Source organism: Limulus polyphemus, unplaced genomic scaffold (assembly GCF_000517525.1).
Source record: "Limulus polyphemus unplaced genomic scaffold, Limulus_polyphemus-2.1.2 Scaffold83, whole genome shotgun sequence".
NCBI classification, from domain to species: Eukaryota; Metazoa; Arthropoda; class Merostomata; order Xiphosura; family Limulidae; genus Limulus; species Limulus polyphemus.
In genome coordinates this window covers 195,591-203,761 of record NW_013665693.1, presented here as the reverse complement: position 1 = coordinate 203,761, position 8,171 = coordinate 195,591, and positions in this window count along the sequence as shown.

The window sequence follows — 8,171 nt, the reverse complement described above, 5'->3', positions numbered from 1 at the left end:
TTTATTTTCACTAAACTGTTTACATGTTGTGGAATGTAATCTACACAAAAACAGATGACGCAAACGATCTCCACTCATAATCACACGCACCTTTCTTATACATCATGTTGTTTAGTACACGCACCTTTCTTATACATCATGTGGTTTAGCACGTACCTTTCTTATACATCATGTGGTTTAGCACGTACCTTTCTTATACATCATGTGGTTTAGTACACGCACCTTTCTTATACATCATGTGGTTTAGTACGTACCTTTCTTATACATCGTGTGGTTAAGCACACGTACCTTTCTTATACATCGTGTAGTTTAGCACACGCACCTTTCTTATACATCATGTGGTTTAGCACGTACCTTTCTTATACATCGTGTGGTTTAGCACGCACCTTTCTTATACATCATGTGGTTTAGCACGTACCTTTCTTATACATCATGTGGTTTAGCACGTATCTTTCTTATACATCGTGTAGTTTAGCACGTACCTTTCTTATACATCGTGTAGTTTAGCACACGCACCTTTCTTATACATCATGTGGTTTAGTTATGAAAGTTACTTTAAAACTATTCTACTTGATTTTCTATTTTTAAAAATTCTAATTTTTTTATTTAGTTTTTCAATTTATTGTGTCAACTAATTCTGTAATCAATACTAATATTTTTGAACTGAACTACACTCAGTGACTAAATATGCAAATATGTATCAGAAATAAAAACAATAAAAAAACTCTTACCAAAGTACTTAAATTTCTCGATATCAATTCAATGTTTTATTTTTCTACCTTTTGCTTGTAATAAAGCACGCGATTAGGTTAAACGAGGTAATATACTTCATAATTAACATTAGTCTTAATATTATGTTATTACGTTTACAAGCAGAACATTTTTCATAGCTGCTGAGACTTATTACATTAACCGAGGATTTTCATGTTTCCATCAATAATTTACTTTGGTTTAGGTTTATAGTTAATATTTGAACATTTTTTTCGGGGGCGGGGAACTAAAATAACCTTGTTTGACAATCGAAGAAATCTTCCTTATGGAACTAGCTTGTTACGAAATATCAAGATTTACGAAACATTTAAAAGATCATGAATTTTTTTATTTCGTTCGGAATTGCAAAAAAAACAACAAAAAACACATTATTTCTATTTCTGAAATTAGTTAATTCTATAAACTAAATATATGTTCACAATTCTTTAATGACCGTAATTTACAATTCAAACTTCAATTTTCTATATTTTATAGTATTCTTTTATTCTAATAACTGGACAGTAAATGACTGTTTAAAAGTACTGGTTTGAGACTAACAATAAATCTGAGTGATTATTCAACGTTTTAATACTATAGGAAGCACTTTAAGTGCAACATTCTTTTCAAATGTCAGATTTTTATGTCCATAGTACGTTCCATAATACGATTATATTTAAAGAACATTCCTATACTTTACGTACTTCAAACAATTTTCTTGTACTTAAACATAAGTCGAGTTGTTCCTCAACGTTCTATTTAGTATAAACAACCAGCCGAATTTGAATGGAATTTAGGTCATGGACAAGAAGTTTATTGACATTTTAAACATAGCATTCAAGGCCTCCTAGTAATATTTTTCCCGCTTCAGGTGCAGGAGCAGTAGTTAATATACTAGTATTTCTTGTTCTTCCGATTGATAGTTAATTCAAATAGAAATTATGATAATAATACATAAATAATCGGTATTATAAATAAATTGTTATTAATTCCTGTCCTAAAAAATCTGACTTACAAATGAAGTAAATAAAACTGATGATAATTACAATTGTTTTCCTTAATGTTTTTTCCTACCATAAGTCTTTGTTAATAAATAAAAAAGAAGCGTATCTCAACCAGCCTAATGAACCTTGGTATTTGGTGTAAGGCCTCGTCAGCACTACATAATGCCAGATGTAATGTGGTTGAGCTATAATAACATATTTTACCTTCACTTGCGCCTACAATTACTATATTATCCAACTTACTGGAAATGAATTAAAACCGCTTTACATAACAAAGCTTCTTTAATTCTCTCGTAAAAGAACTGAATTTGTGAAAATATACTTTTCTTCTTTCTTAGCATTATAAACCTTCGAGCCACTGAATCACCAAAGACGCTTTATATAGAATTATAAAATATTCTTTAAAGGAACTCTTTTTACCAACAGAGTTGACGATAGGTGGTGTTGACTAGCAACCTTCTCTCTAGCCTTTCATTGCTAAATTAGGGATGGCTACTTGGAGAGGAGATGAGCGTCAGCCAATAAATCTGTATGGTGTCCCAACGGTATTAATTAAGCGCCCCTCCCCCCAGTGGCATGTCTGCGGACTTACAACGATACCCGTGGTGGGCAGAGCACAGATAGCCCATCGTGTAGCTTCGTGCTTAATCACAAACAAACAAACAATTAATTAGTTTGTTTTGAATTTCACGCAAAGCTACACGAGGGCTATCTGCGCTAGCCGTCCCTAATTTAGCAGTGTAAGACTAGAGGGAAGGCAGCTAGTCATCACCACCCACCGTCAATTCTTGGGCTACTCTTTTGCAAACGAATAGTGGGATTGACCGTCACATTATAACGCCCCGACGGCTGAAAGGGCGAGCGTGTTTGGTGGAACGGGGATTCGAACCCGCGACCCTCAGATTGCGAGTCGAGTGCCCTAACCACCTGGCCATTTAGAATTGATTTTTTAAACATTACTCCTAGTTATTTATAACTTATAAAAGCGAATATTCCGTTTCAAACTGTCACCTCAGTGAAACTGGTTGACGCCATTATTTTAGTTTTTAAGTTATCACGTAATAAAAAAAAACAGAGGAAAGAACAAGAAATCAAAACTTTTTGTTGTGATATTTACAGACATTCCCAGACTTTGTCTCGGTCATTACATAAATATTGTTTTAAAAGGAAACAATTTATATATAGTATCGTAACGTTTTTATGACCTTTGAGAAGATATTTAAAACAATATTTCGATGAACAATCCGAGCCATCCCTACACAGGCAGTGCTACCGTCTGCCTAATACAATTCTTCTGTTTGGGATCTGTTATTCATTATGTCTAGAAAGGTATCCGAGGACATAGAGCAAGATTTCGTACCCATGTCTTCCACAAACGCATGCGTACTATTTCCTTTCATATATTCCTCAGGCCTTCTGCTACCTAATCATCTAACATTAAACGATAATTTAAATAATAACGTAGACGGGAATTAAAGCAATTATAATATAATAACAGTTCTTCAGCCTTTCTTGACCTATTAAACTGTGTGGATAGGTAGTTGTTTATCATTTTCGATTTTTCAAATGATCCTTCTGCATTTGCAGTTGTTACTAGGGTGGTTAAAAAACATCACGCAAGCGATTTATGGGTCTAAAAAGTTCGATGATTTTATAATTTGTTTTAATCTTTGTTATTATTTTTACGTCGTTTGTTTGGCGCAAATAGCCATGTTGCTTTGCGCCCATAAAAACCCCAACAAACAAACAACCATTTATCTGAGAATTAAAACGACTTTTTAGTTATTTGTATCACTGCTAAATTCTATCTTACAGTTTTATGCATCACACATAATTTTTTGTTCTTTTTTATATCAATTTGCATATCTTTCACTGGATAATTCCGATTGGTTTCCCGAACGTCGCGGCCCTAGAGCAATTTCTGAACTCGAACCATCTTGCTCCTACGTCACTGCCTTGACATTTTGTTTTAGACAACAAAGTAATGAATGATTATGCTGCTTCCCACGTACACACGTGCAACTAGCACGTGGAACAAGTGAATGAACCCAATAGTTGTTTACGAAGAGCTTCTCAAGAATTCCGTAAACCACGTTGGTGTAGGTTGAAACTTGCAGGTTGCGCAGGTTTCTTATTCAAACAAGTTTACGATACTGAAACTTAGTAAAGTTAGAAACAAATAGTTAGTTATATGTTCACAGAGATCTTTTCTAACGTTTGTATGGCTGGACTGACACTGAAACGATAACAGATTGAGTGTGGCATAATGTTTAGTGTGCTCGAATTTCGAATACGAGAATTCGTGGTTCGCATCCCATTACTGCAAAAAATAACCCACTTCTCAGTTTGGGCCAATAAGTACACTATTTGGCCAGACAAGAATAGCCCAATATTGACGGTGGGCTGTTGACTAGCTGCCTTCCCTAGTCTAGTTCATCAGATTGCAGTTATAGAAGTCTATAGGCACACTATGTTTTTCAGTTTCCCATTCAATGATGGTGATCTCAGTATCTGATCTATGGAACAGTCTTTTATAAACTTCACAATCTCGAGAACTGAAAATCTTTTGTTTTTATTTAGTTATAGAATTACATCATCTCCCAAGCCCCTTTTATTTTCTTACACTCACCCGAGAAATAACCTATTTTGTATATGCCACAAAGTATTTGTTATATACTTTGGAGGTTGTGTCTAATAGCCATGTAATCATGGTTCCTTGTTTTTAGAATTTTCACGAAAAGCTACACAGTGGCTGGTGACTTGTTTGCCCATCTGGTGGAGTTTAAATGGATAAACAAAGGTACAAACCGTTTGAGTTCGAACTCCATTTCCATTTACCACCTTAATGCTGCGAATCAGTGCTCAAACATGCGAGATGATAGGTAGCAAAATACGTGAAACTGACGCCAAACGAAAATGACGTTTTTAATGTCGCGCGTAACACGGGTCCCTTTGCATCGGAGGACGGTTCGTGTTCTTCGGCTTAATAAAGTTGATGGGGCGGCCCACGTTTCTACTTAAAGAATTACTGTAAGCACGATATTGTCGAATTTTTTTTTAGTTGTTATTACATGTTTACAAATCGCACCTAAACAGCTATATCAACGGTAATTCTTATTTTTCAGTTAACGTTTATTTATCTTCTTTCAAACCAAGTGTTTCAGGTAAAAGTATTAGAAGCCACAACGCTTGGAAATAAAGGCTTAATTTCCAACTAAATAGCTTGGCACTTCTTTCCTATAACAGCATGAAAATACGTAGTTATATTTAATTTTGTTATTTTGGCTAATAAGACAGGCTTATTTGGCCAATATATGGAGTCGTAAATCCATAGTAATTTCAGTTTTTATGCAACATAGTTATTTAATTTCTTCTCTGTCATATCAAGGCTGTCGTCAAGTGACTTCAGCCTATAACATTTTCAAGGTCTAATTTTCATGCGTCATCGAAGGAGTTACGATGTCACTGAAACTATTCGTAGAAACATCTTCGTTCTGTTAACTTTGACAGTCTCGCCAGTTTACCCTTTATCCCTAGGGAGATCTTATCGCTTGTTTGTTTCAGCTCCCACTCCTTCCTAGAAAAAAAAAAAAACTTTGAGCTAGAGCAAGTTGCAATGATTCAAGCAAATTTCCAAAGTAATTTAGATTTCGACATTTTATCTAACACGCATAAAAACGTTTTTACTGATTACTCTTTGTCTTAATTCTATCAAGGCTCTCCACTGGCCACAGTTTATTTACTTTTTTTGTGGTACTTGTCTGTCAATATGTGGTCTTTGAGACACTCGAGTCACAATTGCCCATGTCTTGCTTTCGTGCTGTCGTTATGACTGCGAATGGTGTCACCATTTTTGACATTCATTTTCTAAGGGTTAACCCTGACGTTGGACGGTATCATTGGCAATGGTACTGCCCAACTTAATTATATGTTTAGTTTTTTGCAGGCTATTGGCCTTTTTTACTTCTATTTAGTCTTTTGTAAATTTTTTCGGGGCATTGTTTATCTTTTTAACTTGTGTTCTTTTTACATTTTATTGTATTTTACTTGTTATTTTTACCGGTTGTTAGGTGCAGCTAGCCTAATTGCTTTGCTCCAATCAACTTCTGTTTTGTTTTTTTTTTGGGGGGGGGGGTGGACTTGTTTTTAATCTGTCGTTTTAAAGGTCTGTTTAGCGGAAACAGTCTTAATGCTGTGTGCCATAAAACCAACCAACTGAAGGAAAAATAAATTTGTAGATTTATTCGTACCGATGCCCCCCACATCTTATCTGAATCGCCAATAAACAGTGATTTTGAGCGATGTTGCACTGAGCACATTGTTGGTGTCTTGCTCTCCAGACATGGACCCATCAAGTATTCGTAAACACAACAATTTGGTTCATCTATGAAGAAGAGTACACATTCAAAATGGTGTTGCCACCAACTTTGACCTCGCCAAGATTCCACACGAGCAACATATGTTGCGCGGTCAACTACATGGGACTGAAATTTTTATTTTTAACTATACTTGTGGAATGTGTTTCTTATCTTTTGTCACGAATTCCATGAGAAGTGAACTTCTGGACGTTATCGGTCAAGTTGTACAGATAACTGTCGTTACTTCACGACCTCTTCCTCGCTATCTAGCGCAACGATCGGTGGTCTGATAGCGCATAAACTTTCTCACTACTGACCCCGATATCTAACATCTAAATAGCTCTGACAGTTTATAATACTTACGTCAGCGCGGCTTCTCCACTCAGAGAAACTATGCAGAAAGTCCCCATTAGTGGGATAGTATTTTATATCATATTCATCATAGTGTTTTTCCCATAAGAACAGACAACATTGATCGCAGAATTAAATTGAAAATAAATGATCATGAATACAACAATTTATAAACTCTGCAACTAAAATGGAGACACTCTTTCAAAGGTGGGTATATAGCACGTGTAAATTGCACCGAAATAGCCGCTCATTTTGTCACAGGACAAGCATGTACAAAATTGCATGTTGATTTTTTTTTTGGAATAACACTAGAAAGTAATTTCCTTGATCGTACTGAACCGTAGCCTCTATTAATGTTTTAGTGCAACACATTTTAACTTTTTCGATTTAAAATATTCTATCGCTCATCAGTAACAAACTGAAAAAAAGATGACATATGTTCTTATGTGTGGGTCTAATATATATATATGTGTATAGGCCCGGCATGGCCAGGTGGTTAGGGCACTCGTCTCGCAATCTGAGGGTCTCGGGTTCGAATCCCCGTCACACCAAACATGCTCGCCCTTTCAGCCGTGGGGGCGTTATATTGTGACGGTCAATCCCACTATTCGTTGGTAAAAGAGTAGCCCAAGAGTTGGCGGTGGGTGGTGATGACTAGCTGCCTTCCCTCTAGTCTTACACTGCTAAATTAGGGACGGCTAGCGCAGATAGCCCTCGTGTAGCATTGTGCGAAATTCAAAACAAACAAACAATATGTGTGTATTGTCTGTAAAATAAATTTAATTGCGTAAATAAATCGTTTGCTTAAAATCAAGGTGTTTTTTATTTATTTATTTAACCACTTTTACCGGTTGTTTAGTTTGTTTGTTTGAAGTTAAGCACAAAGCTACACAATAGGCTATCTATGATCTGCCCTCCACGGGTATCGAAACCCGGTTTCTAGCGTTGTAACTCCGCAGATATACCGTTGTGTTGATTTGCGTCAAACCAACCAACAATTTTTTTCCCAGATTTAGGGCACTGTTGAGCTTTTAGGCTGTTTCACTTTTAATGGTAATTAATCTTGCCTTTTTTCCTGGTTGCTTGGTACAAATAGCCTTGTAGCTTTGCGCCATAAAGTCCCAAACAACTTTCTTTGAACTTTTACAGTTATTTAAAATTACTCGTTTCACTAGGGAGTAATATTTTTGTTCGTTCTGATCAATACGTAATTTGATAAAAGGCGCGGCTATTTCGGTACAACCTATATGTGCTTCACACCCACCCCTTAAAAGACAGTGCCTCCATTTTCTTTTCAGATGTGATAAATTGCTATGTTGATAATCGTTTTATTGTCGTTTAATTCTGTGACCATATTGGCAGTTTTTATGGGATACAAGCACTAATTCATATGGGAGGAGGGATAAAAGACAATTGTTTTTAAGGTGATAATAACAGTTGAAAAATGATGAAAACTACGAAAACATTTGTTGCGTTATCTCTCTCTATATATATATATATTTTTTTTAACGACTTCACAACTCTTCAAATACATGAAGCAATAAAAATCCTACAGCAAACTCCCACAATCAACAAACAATCGACAGGAACAGCACGCACACTGCTACTTCTTGGCGAGAAACCCCCAAGCCACAATACAACACTCCACCAATTAACGCCTTCCACGAGCTAGATACCACCACCTGCTTACCCATACCTATAAATATCCACC